This window comes from Papaver somniferum, chromosome 11 (genome assembly GCF_003573695.1).
Source record: "Papaver somniferum cultivar HN1 chromosome 11, ASM357369v1, whole genome shotgun sequence".
Taxonomy (NCBI): Eukaryota; Viridiplantae; Streptophyta; class Magnoliopsida; order Ranunculales; family Papaveraceae; genus Papaver; species Papaver somniferum.
The window spans coordinates 36,071,693-36,090,031 of NC_039368.1; positions in this window are offsets into that span (position 1 = coordinate 36,071,693).

An 18,339-nucleotide genomic window follows, 5' to 3' on the forward strand; every position below is an offset into this window, starting at 1 on the left:
TCAAGGATCTCAATGTCTTTTTCTCTAATGTCTCAATAAGTTGTTATCTCTAGCATTCCAATTTCTATCTTTTCGGTGAGAAACAGTATGTAAACTTAGCTAACCGGATACCATGTGACGCTAGAAGTTTCAAAAGTGCAACTAAAAAGTTTCTCCCATACCCCCAAACTTAAATCTAACATTGTCCTCAATGTTCTAAAGATAAAATTAAAAGCATATGAACAAGGAGAAACTGTTACCATTTGAAGCAAAAGAGTTAAGGAAAGATATTACCGTGTCGCATGAGATTGGGTTACCTCCCAAGAAGTGCTAAGTTTAAAGTCTTCAGCCAGACATCGGAAGGAATTAGTCACCTCATAGAATCAAAAAGTAACAGCCGAAATAACTGTGGGTCTTCAAAACCAAAAAGAGCTGACCAAAGGAAACTACAATAACCCAAGAAAGTGAACAAGGATAGCATGCCCTTATCTAGTTTCCTGATTAAGATATTTATATCTAATTGTGGTTCAGGTTCTAAGAAAGGGTCTAAATAAAATATTTTCATTGGTTGCGTTTCTTCATAGGTGGGATCCGAATCATTAGGTCCTAGAGTCTGGAAAAACTCAAATATGATCTTAGAAGCGCACAATAATAACCTAAATAACTGAGGATCCTCTAAGTCAATAAGATTTGACTTACAAAATTGACCACAATGAGAGTAGTGGTCACTCTTAAGCAAATGTGTCGATTCTAATTTCCTAAAGCATTTAGGTTTAGTCTCACAACTTAATATTCGACACATTTGAAATATAAACGTTCCCACATTTGGAAGAAAACTATTTGGTGGGAAAACAAAGTCAATCTGGGTATCATAGCCTGGGCAAACCACATCAACCAGAGGATGGGTTTCTAACGACTGAACTTCTTCCTGGACATCATTAGGTTCGGGAAAACGAGTATGAAGGTAATCTTGTAAAATGGTCGAGGCAGAGATATCAAGTCCAAAATGAGGGATCTCTGTAAGAGCTAAAGGTATGGCACAAGGAGAATGATAATCACCCCCAAACTTAGATTTTGGGTATCTCTAGATAGACTAGCTACAATTTCCTTAATTTCTAGATCATTGGAATCCTGAAAATAGTCAATCTTCTTCGAGGTTATACTCAAGTGACGCATCCTCTCATATTTAATAGCTCTACGAGTTCATTTTCGTCTAAGACTATTGTTTCTAAGTCGCTAGACTCTAAAACAGCATTTTCGGAATAAACCCGTTCCTCTAAACATATCGGCTTCGTAATCAAAAGGAAAAACTACATCGTCTAAAACGGTGGTATCCCTAATCAAATCCTCGTCCTTTTGAATAGGTGAATAATCATAAAAATTATTTGGATTTGAACTAGAATAATATAATCATATAAGCTCAATTGGATTAATAGATTCCTGATCACTATGCCTACACATTTCAGATTCTTCATTACTACTATCCTCATCATCATAATAGTACAAGATGATTGAACCTTATCTAAATAAGTAGTGTCTTTTATTCTAACCTCGTCCTCTAAATTAGGCAAATATTCACTATTGATATCAAGGGTAGAATTAGAAACCTATTTTGGAAATTTAGATCATTTCGAGCAGCATTAGCCAACTGTTCATTTTCTGCCTCTAGACGTGCCTGAATTTCACTGAGCATAACACTTATACGTTTACCACTCTCGTTTATCATCTCAGAATATCGTGTACACTCTTCTTTTGAACTATTCATTGCAACTAAACGTTTATACGTCCTTTCAATCCGTTGTTGGGTCTCTTCTAGAGATGGAACAGGTTCAGAAATATCATAATCAGGACTAGTTTCCAAAAACGAGTAACCAGTACTACATGTTCCTGATTTTCTTGCTCGTAAGACCAATTCGCGTGTGGATAGTAATTGGGCTCACCATGGTATGAACCATAACCTTGAAAAGGTTGGCGTTCCCAACTACTATTCCCACATGGTCATAAAGATGATGTCCATATTCAAATTCAGATCGATACTCATTGTATTGGCTTCTGTCATACCAGTTCGACATTCTTAATTGCAAGGAATTCTACACAATCACAAACAAGGCTGACTCGACCAAATCAAACCTATATTTCTAGCAAACAAAAGCATGATGGCTCCACTTAGATTGTTTCTAGACCAGCTTCTAATCCTTCGAAAGGGAATTCGTTACAATTTAAGCAAACCCCTCTGGAATCAATCCGAGTCAAAGTAAGTTGAATTGAGGCGAGGGAAGATCAGTGGAGCATTGATACCCAAGGCCTCACCGCTATCACAAGGCGGCACAGTCACGCATTCAACTCACATAAACCATCATGAACTTCGAAGTATGCTAAAAGAGTAACCAATATTTTTCGAACGACTTTCCTACTAAGCTCGTTACCCTATCAGTCTCGTTCTAATCAAATTTTAAGCTTGGGTTCGCGTTAGGTTTCGTTTTCCTAAGGCGGGCAAGAAGGGAACGGTGATGAAATCCGAACCCTTATCTTATATGGCCAGTTCTTTCCCTTTACTAGGAAATTAAAGCAGCCGGTTCAGTCCTCAACATATAATCACCTTAAGGCAGACAGTAAACCCGCTGACAGGAGATTCGCGGGTGTTTAAAAGTTTACCTCCCGTACCAGACGGGCGAAGAACCGCTGAGTCGACTCGGGCCACGACTCCTGTCAGTGTGCGAACCCGAGGGGCCGAGACGATATTGTAATCGTCGTCCTTCCCTGCAAACAGTTTATATTTAATTTTTTTTATATAACCCTTCCGTAGGGTTTAAAATTAAAATAAATTGTCCAAAGTCCAGTCCAATGAAAAGAAATACAAAAATAATAATAATAATTACAAAAAAAAAAATGGAAAGTCTCTTAAAAAAATAATAATAATTCTCTCTTCTTTTTTTTCTCTTTTTTCTTTATTTTTTTTTGCTTTGTCTTTTTTCCTTCTCTTTTAGCTTTAAGCTTTGATTCCAAGGTCTTTAGTATCCAACTTCAAACCTGTAATACAAAGACACAACCAAAGAGACGTAAAAAGAACAAATGGAATAATAAATAATAATAAAAACCTAAAAATTCTACCTAAGCACAAATCCGCGTCGGCGGCACCAAAATTTGATGGTTTTCCAAAAGTTGTTGTAGTGATAGTGGTAAAAAGATTTGTTTCAGACTTGTGAAGGAAATGAAATTTCTAGATTTAATAAAAATATATATACAAAAATATTAACAATGGGCGAGAGGTACTGGGACTAAGGATTTGGCCGAATTCACTACACGGGGTTCATTCATATATTCTTTGATAATTTAAAACTCAATAAAATTAACATGGAATCTGATTTTGCCAAGATAGATTCTCAAAACATCGATTGTAAGTCCTAAGCATGATGTATCAAAACACCTAAGCTAAGCATACATCATCAAATTAAATAACAACCAATTAATTCAAATCATATTTCAATTTTAAATTAATGCAAAAGTCATAAGAAAGAATAAAATAAATTTACCCGTGTATGAAATTCACCCTCCTCCGTCGTCCCAGTGTTGGGTTTAGCTCATCATGATAAAAACACGCCCAAAATATTTATTTATTGCTCAAATGGTGTTTACAATGAAGAGAAGAAGAGAAAATGGTGTAAACAGCTAATGTGCGACCCACAGAAAGCGTCACAAAAGAACGATAAAAGAGAAGTGCTATTGTCGCTGTGGTTCTAAAACCCACACCTACGACCCACGCCTGTGAGTCTGTTTCACTGTTGATAAACGACTGTCCATGCGAGTCTGTTCTTCGTGTTCTTGGTGTTCTTCATCATCAGCAGCAGCAGAAACAGAGTTTCATCAACTCTTGATTTCTCGCTCCTGAGCTCTCCTATCGACCCCAAACTCTCGACACCCTTTCTAATCAACCCCAGCAACCTATTCATAGCCAACAGACCCATCGAATCTCGCTCATTCACTCCATATAATTCTCTTTAACTCGGCAGTAAAGAAAATATTTCTGGGAATATTTTCTTTCCTGTTTCATCTTCTCACGCGTTTTCAAGCCTCTAAATTACCATATTTAACTCCTTCACGCTCCAACAGGCTGTGAGGGTCTTCCATGCACGCACAAAACACGTTGAATCTTCTCCAAATCACGTGAAACCCGTGATATACACGAACTGCCCTGTTTTCAACCCGTGAATTGTTTAGATGATTCTAGCCAATTCTGGTCGAATCAAACGCCCACAGTCTTTTTAATAGGCCATATCACAACTATCTACCAAAAATCAGCCATTGAATCTCCCTAGAACACGTTCAACAATTCGATCAAAAATCTGCAGAAGTGTTCTCCATTTTCCCACCAAAAACAAAATTCAAATGGAGAAGATGGCCTCCCCCTAATCTTGTACTGGGGTGCGAATAGCAGATGCCTTTTGGGGTGACCTGGGTACCCCTTAGTAATTGAGGTTCCCCTTATCCAACGGTGAGAGTCCGAATAACACGTGTCCTCCGGGGCTTTTACCAAATTTTCGAGCCGAATTTTCCAAAAAATGTTTATTTTCCAAAGGTGCCTACAAACACATAAAACACCAAAATTAGTACAAACTCGAGTGCCAACAATATATAGTATTGAGATCAAATTAAACACAAAAATGTGTCTATCATGGATCTTCATCGACTAAAAGGTATATGGATACTTGAACTTATCTATCACTGAAAAGTCTATTTATCTCCTATCTTGAGACAAAATTCGTTTTGCTATATAGACTTAGATTATACACATTTGGTATTTCGAGCTGAGTTTACCTCGCATATCTATTTCTCGTAATATGTGTTGGTAAAGCTTTCGCTTTAGCCAAGTTCATCTTTACCTAGTGACGAAGGTCATGTTATGTTTCAATCACTTTGAAAATTTCTTTGATGAAAAATGGTTTGTGAATAACAACTATATAACGTCCTCTGAGAATGTTTCAATAATTGAAATGAGAGTTTAGACTATATAACCATTTGGAGGATATAAGCATTGTTGTGGAAACACATATATGTATAAGTCCTTATTGCTTGAACCTAAGTTTGCGAACTTTGTTGATCAAGTGAACCGGAGAAGTGCGTGAGCTAAGTCCGCGAACCCAGTCCGCGAACTGGCGAAGTTCTCAAACCCGAGAATTTCTGCTGGAGTTTGTGAACTCCATCCGGGAACTTAAGTCCGCGAACCCAGTCCGCGAACTTGAGTAAGTTATGTCTAAAAATGATGTTTAGTGAACTTATCTTTATAAACTAAGGAATGCAATTTCAAACCGTGGCTATAGAGTTCATGAACCGATTCATGTGAATCAAATAGTTTTTACTTCAATTGTGTCTTGTGTAGTACATAAGATTTCCTTGCAATTGAAAAACTCTCCAACTGTTCATTTGAGTCATTTGAACTAGTTACGGTGAAGAAGAATATGGTTGATATGAAATTGATCATATGGCTAACCTTTTGGTTAACTATTGTTGAACCAACTAATGTACAAGTTTGGGTATGGTTACACAAGCGCAGGAACGTCCATTTCATTTGTGTATAAAAATCTATGTTTTCGATCAAACGGTTGATAAATATTAGCTTGAATCTAATCAGGTTTTTATCTAACGTTGAATATTGAATGCTTTGTTACTAAGCTAACATTGATTGCAAACCCTGATTTGAAAAACTATATAAGGGAGAACTCCAGCAACTGGGAAACCTAATCCCCACACATTCTGTGTGATACTAGTTGTGCTGTCGATTATCCTTTAACCTTTGGTTTCTTCTTCTAAACCAGGTTAACGACTTAAAGACTTCATTTGGATTATGAAGCCAGATTGATACTACTTTTCTTGTAGTTGTGTGATCTGATCTTGTTGTTTCTATCGTACGAGTACAATTGTAATAATTGGCTTGAAATTTCTATCTCTTATAGGCAAGATAAAAAGTAATCACAAACATGTTCGTCTCATCGTATGTGATTCCACAATATATTTTTTCGCTGCGTCGATTAAGATTATTGTGAGGTGATTGATAATACTATGCTGTTCTTCGGGAAAATAAGACCGGTTTATCAATTAGTTCATGTTCACCTTGATTTATCAAAAGATGGAACAAAACTCATAGGTATATTCGTGGGAGACGGATTTATCTATTATCATAGACTTTTCTGTGTGAGACATATTTTTTTATTGAAGTCTTCGACTTTGGGTCGTAGCAAATCTTAGTTGTGGGTGAGATCATCTAAGGGAATCAAGTACGTAGTATCCTGTTGGGATCAGAGACGTAGGAGCATAACTGTACCTTGGATCAATGTGAGATTGGTTGGGGGTCAACTACAGTCCAGACCGAAGTTAGTTTGGAGTAGTCTAGTGTCTGTAGCGGCTTAATACAGTGTGTGTTCAATCTGGACTAGGTCCCAGGGGTTTTCTGCATTTTCGGTTTCCTCGTTAACAAAATTATGGTGTCTGTGTTATTTATATTCTGCATTATATTTTGTTTATATAATTGAAATAATACAGGTTGTGCATTGTTCAATCAATTAGAATATCCGACCTTTTGGTTGTTGATTTAAATTGACTGACACTTGGATATTGGTCTTTGGTACCATCCAAGTTTATATCTCTTGTATTTAAATTGAGACTCGCAGTTTGCTTGAGTAAGATTTAAATCGAGAGATAGAGATAAAAACTTTTTGATATACTTTTTGTCTAGATTGAGTCTGACTGTCTAGTTGATTCTCTATAAAGTATATTGGAGTTTATCCATATAGATTGCTAATCGAAATATTGGGTGTGGTTGTTGTACCCCCGCTTTTTCACAGGTGCATATGAAAAATGGCATGCCAAACATGTCAAAAGCATGCCAATCGCACATGCCAAACAGGCATGCCAAGTGCACATGCCAAACGTGACACTTACCGCATACTACATGCCATATATGCCAATTAGGGTTTCGACATGCTAAACCCTAATTTAGGAAAAGTTGTCGCGCCAACCGAGCCAAACAATGTTCCACAAAACATGGGGATCAATGTGGCTGTTAAAACTGATGTTTCCACACCATGCTTGAATCTAACACCAACGTGCCAAAATCCAGCGGCCATGGCTACGCCAGGCACCACTTGCACCATCGTGCCGCTGGCATGCACAAACTATGCCAGCCATGCCGCAACGCCACTAGCGTGCACTAAAGGCACCACTATGCCACTGTCAGGCGCCAACGGAAGGTATCCACAATCAACGGCTACCCTTCCCCATGGGATGCAATCTTAGCCATCCAAGTTTTCCACCAAACTAACATACTTGTGGCAACTTTTAGGCGACCAACCGCCTAAATCCTGTGGCCATGGCTACGCCAGGCGCCACTCACACTATCATACCACTGGCATGCACAAACTATGCCATCCATGCTGCAATGCCACTGGCATGCACCAAAGGCGCCACTGTACCATTATCAGGCACCAACAAAAGGTAGCCATAATCAATGGCTACCCTTCCTCATGAGATGCAATCTCATCCATCCAAGTTCACCACCGAAGTGATAGACTTGTGGAAATTTTCAGGTGGCCAGCCAAGACGAGTCTAATAGCATCACATGCTATTTTCTTGCGGCAAGCCTCTCAATCTTAATTTTCCACACGTAGCAAAGTGCTACATGTTTTCCACGAAAACACTCGAGATATCAAAAATGTCACAAACTGGGGGATACTCATCAGGGTATTGGTCTGGCGGTTTACAGCGTGCGGCGTGCAATACGCCTGTTACAAGAAAGTGTCATAAAGCAGGGCGGTTAGTAATGGCAAGAAGTAATGGTGTAAACAGACCCTTCATTATGGAAACATAAATTCTTGGCGTTACACGTTACTCCACTCTTCCACCACTCAACCGTTTCCACTACCTACGAGACCAGGGTACGTTTTGTTGCGACTTATATAAATAGGTCTCACCTATTTCCACCAAACAACAAGTTTTGGTCAGAGAACAACACAATATCCAAAAATCACCTGATAGCTTTCCATTATGCTAGCCAGTTCTACTTTTTGATACAAGTCGTAAACAACCACACCTTCAGAATCAACGATTCTGGTCTCAACACTTTCTTCGCTTCCCTTCCTAAGACCAACCCTTCTCCTTCACTTTGTGACCGAAGCAAGCCTGGAATGGCCATTTCTTGGTTTAAACCAGGATTGTACAGATTGATCTCTCGAATCAAAAGTACTCCCGTGCAGTGCATTGTTTAGGGTTTAGACTCGTTTCCCATCCACACACAAGAATTTACCAAAACCGGCAGAAACAGTTTTCACCCTCAAACAATTGGCGACACAGTGGGAGGTTAATCTCTTGGTTGCAATATCCATCATCCAATTTTGTCACACGAGAAGATTTGGAACGCTCCGAAGCGCGTTGTCCAAGGAAAGATAGATTCAAGAGAATTGTGCCTGGGGACTGGAGATTCTCCGTCTTACCACGGATCGACATGAACATGTTTCACAGAAGGACCTCTCGCAGTATGGATGGCGTCACCCACAAAACTCGGATTTACACCCTGAGAATCCAGTTTTGTTGAATGACCTTAAAAGCGAGTAAGTTTTGTAAGGCAATGTTTACACGACCTATTGCTTTGAGTTTCAACAATGATAACAGAAACTGATAACTATATTATCCCAAGATTTCATGTTATCCCATATTTTCCATTTTCATACGACATTCATGGTTTTGTGACTTTTCTGGAATAATTATGCTACTCACAGTCGTAATCAAAGTGGCATTCTTTAAAAAATAGTTCATTCCAAAAATAGTCCAAAACCCTCATAAGAACCAATTATCTATTAATCCAAAAAACTAGAAAATCAAACCATGAACTAGGCGTTTTGTTTGCCTTTCAAAGAAAAAAAAACCCTAAGAAAAGGAAGTTCAGAAGACAGGAGATGTTCAAGGGAAATCATTCAACAGTGGTTCGTTCTTCTTGGAAAAAGCATCCTTCGCGCTTTGAAGAGCCTCCTATTTCAGCTTCAACTCCTGAGAAAACCTTTCGACTTCTGCTTCCTGTTGGTTGATCACATCCGCAGAGGGACCTTCGATCGCTTCAGCCTGCAACTTTTGGATCTCGGAAAAACCTTCACAGAACCAAGAGACGCTGAACTCAAAGTTTATGCACATATCCCGGTGCAACTTCCATCTTGAGACTACATCTCCAGAAACAGTATGGCCAGTTACATTGTACATGTCATGAATCGAAGATAAAGCTTCTTCCACGTGCTTGAACAACACAAATCGTCTAGTGATCTTCTTTGATGTGGAAATATGTCCATACCTTTTCCATATCTTGGTATACATCGCCTCATACTTAACTGGTACACTGAAACCTCTAATCAGCACGTGATCTTCATAAAGAGTCAATAATGGAGGGACGAAAGCGGCGCCTGCAGCTGAATCCGCAACCAACAAGGGTTCTTTGATAACAATTGAACCAGCAGCTACAGAAGCGTTATTCGCCGTTTGAAGCATAGCAACCTCTCCAGGACGATCAACCTCCATCTCCATATTAACAGCGGGTACAGGTTCCATGATTGGAGATGAAGCTATATCTTCACTGTGACGATTCTCTCTCTCAGGTTTATCTCCAAGAATGTTTCCTTCCTGCAATGTTATCGATTGAGCATTTATTCCAAATAAATAGATCAAGAAAAAAAAGACACGTGTGGAAAACTCACCGAATCGTCTGAGGGCTCATTGGAAGAATACTCATCGCTAATTTCAGAAGATCTATTCTCATCATCACTGGATTACGAACTTTCTTTCTCTTCGGATTCTCCTTCACCGTGGGGAGACTCAGTGTTGCCACCCACTTTTTCGAGAGACGCCATCTTATGGTTATGCGCGAGTTGGGAAAAGGCGTTCGTGCTGTCAAGACCCTGAGTTTCAAAAAAATAAAAAAGAGAAAGAGGTGTTCAGCGACAAAACAGAAGATCTGTATAATCCAATCAAGTTAATGAGGAGTTCATGCATACCCGTGTGTTGGAAGAACTTAAGGTCACAAGAGCCGCCGAACCCGATTGGAAGCCGTCTGCACGATTTTTTGACCTTCGCTCTCTTTCCTAGGAACTGATCATATCCGGGCTAAGAGATTTCCGCTTAACTGTGGGAAGCTCCCTCAATAATGGATGTTTCTCCAAGATCGTAGGGGAAATATTTCCACGAGGATCTTTCACCACTTCATTCACGAAACCGTGGATGGAAAGGAACTCATCCTGCTAAAATATGTTATATCTTGAGGTAGTCGCTGGATTTCGTTATGAAAGCAGGAAAGGAAGACTTTTACCCGGCGCAAGGACATTGGCATCAAGAGAAGCTGACAACAATTCTTCTTGAGCCGCCAAATGACGAAGAAATGGGTCAAATCCCATATGCCAAGCATCTCTGTCAATGTTATAAGGAATGACCTCATAAGATCCTCGGAAAAAAGACGGCACGTGTCCGAGAATACAGCTTCGCATGAATATGATTTCTCCAACGCTCATATTCTTTTCAATAGAAAGCAAAGTCGTGTTCGGGGCAGAGGCAAGAGTGTTCGCCTGAACTATGGATGCATGTACTGGAGCCCAGGGACGAAAGTTAACTGCGTACGTGTTTTCCAGGAAGTCAATGAGATTTGATCCAGCTTTTGGACACTTATTCAACCAATGAAGTATCCTAGAGCCTCCATAGGATTCAGGAAATGAAGCCAGCGGGTTAGGAGCATAATTTTTGAAGTGCTCCCACAGCCACGCTTGGAGGAAAGCAACATGGACGTACGAGTCTACTTTCATATAACCATTGTAAGCATGCATGTTTGCAGCCAGATGATCCATATGGGTGTACAACGAGCCAAGAAACAAGCCACCAATGGGGAGAGTGACACCTTTCTCCAATTTGATTGCAAATTTTATAAGTTTCTGTCTTATCTCCTTCTTTCCAGAGCCATCATCAAAAATGTCTTTGGATAGCCACAGAGCCAACAATGACGCAACATGGAGCGTACTACTCAGCTCCTTATTTGACTCCGATTCACCCGGGAACCATTCAAACACCCACCAGTTATAGAAGCATATCGTCTCATTTTCCTTCCGAACAAATCCTGCAGACTTCTCGACGAGGATGATACACATTTTTTCTTCTTCATCAGATAAAGTGATGTTAAGATTCCATGTTATTGGAAGATTCAGCAAGATGGCTACGCTCTCCAAAGAAATGGTCATTTCACCCCACCTACATATGGTTGTGTGAGTATCCGGACACCATTTAGAGATAAAAGTGATCAATCCCGCAATGTCTTTCCTGATTCGAAGTGTTGCAGAAGCCATGACGGCATTGATGATTTGCGCCTTGGTCAGATTGGCCTTCACGCAGTCTTGAATTATCATGAATTGCATCCATTTATCAAAAGACTGCAACATACTTTGACAGATCTTGAAGTCGATAGGAGAAGCAGGATACTCTTTTCTCTGAAGACAAAACCGCATTACACGTCCTGGCCGAACCTATTGTACGTCTCCCTCATTTTCGAAACCGGTAAAAATGATCATGACATATTTGGGATGTGTCCTCCTAATTGTGGAAGAATGTGTGAAGAACTGATCATCCATATTTGGTTTGGAGACGCTAGCATGTTTCGACGCAACGGCGAGACCGCTTTCAGGTGACATCTTAACAAAATCCTTTTATGCTGCTTAACTACAATGGAGATTAAACGTAGAAAAGTCACTACTTTGAGAAAACCGTGCATGAAGACCTTGTCAGAATCGAGTACAAGTTTCAAAATAAAAATAAAAATAAAAATCCACGACAAGTTTTCTACGGGAAACTTTGTTTAACCACAAGTCATAACACGCATATCCAAGAGGAGCACGCATAGCCAAAGGACTGGGGACTGATGCTCACTTCAACAAGCCATATTTTGCCGCGGAAAACACACCCCTAGCCAAAACCGTGTCTTGCAACGAGAAGCATGCTCTCGGCCAAAAGGAAGAGTGCATCCCACCGCGGGAATTGTGCTCACGACCACAAAGGAAAAGGAAACCCTAAATCTAGGTTTTCATGGGAAAGGAATTAATGGCATCCACCCGTACGTACATGCCTGCTTTGCATAATAATTGTTTTCGTTGTTACTAATGTGGTGGCTAAAATTAATGTGGTGCAACTGGCAAAGAGGAACCATTCATACTGAAGTATTTTTACAAATTTATGGAAGATATACCTATGGCTAGGGTTTACACCAATACAGAAGAGAAAGCAAAAGAAGAAACACTGGGATACATATTTGAAATATGCTCGCCTGCTTTATTGCTACTGCTCTGCCGCTAGCACCAAGACGTGGAAACAAAGACAATAATACGAGATAACGAGGATAGGTAACGCCTTTTATAGTCATAAAACTTTTGGAGTTCGAGTGAAGGAAGGTTTCTTGTTTGGGATATACACGGAAAGAGGCAACCGGGCCCACGCTGACAACGCTCCATGGCACCAACAGTCCGCGGCCAAGCCAGCGCCAACAGTCCGCTCCCAAGATGGGACCAACGATCCGCATCCCAGCCAGTGCCACGCCCGGCACCAACAAGCCACTCCCAGCGCCAACAATCCACGTCCAAGTCAGCATCCATATCCGCCGTTCAAAGCAGCGCCATCGACCTAGCCAGCCAAAGTCCAGCGCCATCTTTTCCGCCTCATGACCAGCCAAAGTCGCCATCTTCTCCGCTCCGCAGCCAGCCAAAGCAGCGCCATCCTTGCCATTCGAAACAACGCCATGGCTCCAACACTCTGTAGCCGAAGCAGTGCCATCCACCTTTTCGTAGCCAACCAATGCCCGTTCCGCGGACCAAGTTGCAGCGCCACCTCTGCCGATCAGTAGCCAAAGTTGCAGCGCTGACGCCAACACCCTCTGGCCAAGCTGAATTAATCCAAAGCCGCCAATGCAAAGATCACAGATTCTTCATACCCCCTGCCAAAGTTTATCCAAACTTTCCTGACAATCTCTTCATGACTTGTTGTTTCGATTTTATCCTTATCTGTCACCATCTCATGCTTACCCCGCAACAATGCCACTGTTATGAGCTAAGAAGGGGACTTAATGTTGATGGTGGTTTTTAGCTTAGGGTTAGAATTGTAAAACCTTATATATGATGTGACGTCACTCTGTAAGGAAACGGATCCATGAGTGTCAACCTCTTCACTGGCACATTTATTGAGCAACTCAATACTTTCTTATGAAATTTACCCAGAATGGTGCATGTAACAACAATCCCAGGCATTCTGTAAATTTTGGCACCTTGCCTACACTCAATTAATATAAGTTTCTTTGAATGCTTTATGTGCTATGTTCCCCGGCTGAACCCTTAATGTTGATATGACATGACAATTTGTGTTCACTCGCAGCAGAGTAGCACGAATTTCCAAATATCAAGGATAAGGTCTTTGCATAAGGTATTCAATCATAAAGCATGCTGCTCTATGGCAACGAACTTAAAAGAACTCTGTGTCAACACATAGAATTCAATCAATTATCCTGACTAATTTGCAAAAGTTAGGATTTTGCGCCTTGCGCAGTATATCAGACCTTGCTTGTCGAAATGAAGCCCAGGCAAACTAGGTAATTAACCCTCCATGGATTAGCAGATGCAAAATCTTGCCCGGAATCAGAAAACAAGGAGCCACAGGATAGGAGCAGCAAAAAAGAGAGGCGTGGCCATGCCTTAGGCCAACCGGCGCCATTTTCCATTGGCCACGCCGCATCCTAAATCGGCCCTATTTCCCTCGACCAATCAGGTCGCCTTAAACTCGCCACACGCACATAAGTTATGGTTGGCCACATAATTTCTAGACCTATTCCCCATCGACCAATCAGGTCGTACTAAACCTGCCATGCGCACCAAAAGGGTGGCCACGCCCATGCTTAGCCAGCTCCCTGCTTTCATTGACCAATCAGGTTGCTCTAAACCTGCCACAACTTTAAAAAGGGTGGAAATTGTGTCAAAAGGTGACCCTCCCAAGTTGGATTCCCAAAAACCATGCCAACATGCTAACGACATGTCAAAATGCCAAAAAAACAAACATGCCGGGTGAACATGCCAAATGGCAGGACAAACATGCCAAAAGCATGCCAATCGCACACGCCAAACAGGCATGCCAAGTGCACATGCCAAACGTGCCACCTACCGCATACTACATTCCACATACGCCAATTAGGGTTTCGACATGCTAAACCCTAATTTAGGCAAAGTTTCCGCGCGAACCGAGCCAAACAATGTTCCACAGAACATGGGGATCAATGTGGATGTTAAAACTGATGTTGCCACACCATGCTTGAATCTAACACCAAGGTGCCAAAATCCAGCGGCCATGGCTACGCCAGGCGCCACTTGCAGCATCGTGCCGCTGGCATGCCACAAACTATGCCAGCCATGCCGCAACGCCACTAGCGTGAACTAAAGGCGCCACTATGCCATTGTCAGGCACCAACGGAAGGTAGCCACAGTCAACGGCTACCCTTCCCCATGGGATACAATCTCATTCATCCAAGTTTTCCACCAAACTAACAGACTTGTGGCAACTTTTAGGCGACCATCCGCCTAAGTCCCGTGGCCATGGATACGCTAGGCGCCACTTACACCATCATGCCACTGGCATGCACAAACTATGCCAGCCATGCCGCAATGCCACTGGCATGCACCAAAGGCGCCAACATAAGGTATCCATAATCAATGGTTACCCTTCCTCATGAGATGCAATCTCATCCATCCAAGTTCACCACCGAACTGATAGACTTGTGGAAAGTTTCAGGCGGACATCCAAGACGAGTCTAATAACATCACATGCTATTTTCCTGCGGCAAGCCTCTCAATCTTAATTTGACACATGTAGCAAAGTGCTACATGTTTTCCACGAAAACACTCGAGACATCAAACATGTCACAAACTGGGGGATACTCATCAGGGTATTGGTATGACGGTTTTCAGCGTGCGACGTGCAATACGCCCATTACAAGAAAGTGTCATAAAGCAGGGCGGTTAGTAATGGCAAGAAGTAATGGTGTAAACGGACCCTTCATTATGGAAACATAAATTCCCGGCGTTACACGTTACTCCACTCTTCCACCACTCAGCCGTTTCCACTACTTACGAGACCAGGGTACGTTTTGTTGCGACTTGTATAAATAGGTCTCACCTATTTCCACCAAACAACAAGTTTTGGTCAGAGAACAACACAGTATCCAAAAATCACCTGATAGATTTCCATTCTACTAGCCAGTTCTACTTTCTGATACAAGTCGTAAACAACCACACCTTCAGAATCAACGATTCTTTCTTCGCTTCCCTTCCTAAGACCAAACCTTCTCCTTCACTTTGTGACCGAAGAAAGCCCGGAACTGCCATTTCTTGGTTTAGGCCAAGATTGTACAGATTGATCTCCCGAATCAAAAGTACTCCCGTGCAGTGTATTGTTTAGGGTTTAGACTCGTTTCTCATCCACACACACGAATTTACCAAAACCGGAAGAAACAATTTTCACCCTCAAACAGAAGTTTAAAGTTTTAACGGATATTTTCGTTCAGTTACTAGGAAACTTCTTGTGAGAATTTATTCTTGTGTTCAAGAAGGATAACTAAGGTTTGGTATAGCATATATTGTATACACAAGTTATTTCCAACGATTTTCATCTTGCATGATTTTAGATTTTTCTATTTAAACTCTAGAGTTTTTGGAACACGAACTTGCAGTATTTAATCATTATTGGTTTAATGTATTGCAAAGTCTTAAGAGATATATGTGTCCTTTACTTTTTCTGAATTGAACTGATATCTCATATATGCTCAAAAGTTAAATCTATTATGTTTTTTGAACTGAAAATAAAACAAACTTTGCGACAATTTTTCGCAGTATTGATCTACTCGTGGTCACACTCTTGTGTAATTACTGCATTATTCACTCCGTAAGATTTTTCTTATATTGAGTTATGTCGATTAAATTATCTCATTGTTCATAACTGACCTTGAGATTAATTTATTTCGATGTTTAGGATACAAATCCAAGTGATTTTTTAATGTCTGATAAAATCCTTCTTTTTTCATTAAAGTAAGGTCACTCATGTTATTCTCTTGGGAATGATATCAAATGAGGGAGAGTTCTTAAGTGAACTTGTGCTTAATTGTTATATCTTTGTGGGGAGAGTAGATGTGGAATATAAAGGGGATGCTTGTATCTTAAATATCCTAGATGAACGTTAAGTATTTTATACTCCATTATATCATCTAAACTAAAGTTGATATGTGATCCTTTTAAGTCTTGAGGTATCTTTTGTTTGAATTCATTACGATCCCATTATTTTCGTACCTTTGCCAATTTTTATTGACAAAAAGGGGGAAAATTAATTAGTAGTTTCGCATTACATACATATGATTACGAATCATTATGTAGTGGGGGGTGAATCAATATCTATAGGTAAAAAAGCGGGGGTCTAACAACCACACCAAATATTTCCATTAGCAATCTGTATGGGCCAACTCCAATATACTTTTAAGAGAATCAACTAGACAGTCAGACTCAATCTTAATAAAAAGTATATGAAAAAGTTATATCTGATTTTCTTGATTCAATTCTTACTCAAGAAAATAGAAATCTGCGAGTCTAATTGAATACAAGAGAAATCACTTCAACGGTACCAAAGACCAATGTTCAAGGATCAATCAATTTCAACCAACAACCAAAGGTTAGATTTCCCAATTGATCGATTCAACGCACAACCTGTGATATTTCAATTATAAATCAAAATATAATGCGGAAAATAAATAACACAGACATCAGAAGTTTTGTTAACGTGGAAACCGCAAATGCAGAAAAACCCGGGGACCTAGTCCAGATTGAACAGACACTGTATTAAGCCGCTACATACACTAGCCTACTACAAACTAAATTCGGTCTGGACTGTAGTTGAACCCCAATCAATCTCACATTGATCTAAGGTACAGTAGCTCTCCTTACGTCTCTGATCCCGGCATGATACTACGCACTTGATTCCCTTAGCTGATCTCATCCACAACTAAGAGTTGCTATGACCCAAAGTCGAAGACTTTAATAAACAAATCTGTATCACACAGAAAAATTTACGGTAATAGATAAATATGTCTCCCACAGAAATACCCACGAGATTTTGTTCTGTCTTTTGATAAACCAAGGTGAACAGGAACCAATCGATAACCCTGACTTATATTCCCGAAAAACAGCCTACAATTATCAATCACCTCACAATAATCTTAATCGACTAGCAAAAGAAGATATTGCGGAATCACAAACGATGAGACGAAGATGTTTGTGACTTTTTTTATATCTTGCCTATCGGAGAAATCAATCTCAAGCCAATCTTACGATTGTACTCAAATACAATAGAAACAGCAAGATCAGATCACACAACTACAAGAAAAGTAGTATCGGTATGGCTTCACAATCCCAATAAAGTCTTCAAGTCGTTAACCTACATGTTCTCGATAGAAACCTAAGGTTAAAGAAGAATCGACTCTATCTAATACAACTAGTATCACACATGATGTGGGGATTAGGTTTCCCGGTTGCTAGAGTTCTCCTTTATAAAGTCTTTCAAATCAGGGTTTCCAATCAATGTTAGCTTAGTAACAAAGCATTCAATATTCACTGTTAGATGAAAACCTGATTATATTCAAGCTAATATCTTTCATCTGTTAGATCGAAACTTAGCTTGTTACACACAAATGAAATGCATGTTTACTTAGGTTTGTGTAACCGTACCCAAACATGTAAACTTGGTTGCCATATGAGCACTTTCATATCAACCATATTCTTCTTTACCCTAGTTCAAATGACTCAAATGAACTAGTTAGAGAGTTGCTCAATTGCTTAGATCTTTTAGAAGTATACAAGACACAATCGAAGAAAAAACGATTTGATTCACTCGAATCGATTCACAAACTTTATAGCCACGGGTTGCAAACATGCATTCCTTAGTTTATATAAGTTTGAGTTCATGAATAATCGTTTTTAGAAGTACCCGGAATAAGTTTGTTTTCAGTTCACAAACTCCAGCAAAATTCACGGAATGTGAACTTCCGACAGTACACGTATTGGTACGTGGACTTTAGTTCCGGTTTTGCTGAGCAGCAAAGTACGCATACTTTGGTTCAAGAAATAAGGACTTACACACGTATGAGTTACCACACAATGTTAATATCCAACCATGGTTATATATTGTAAACTCTCATTTCAGTCATTGAAACATTCTTAGAGGACGTTATATAGTTGTTGTTCACAAACCATTTTTCGTCAAAGCAATTTTCAAGTA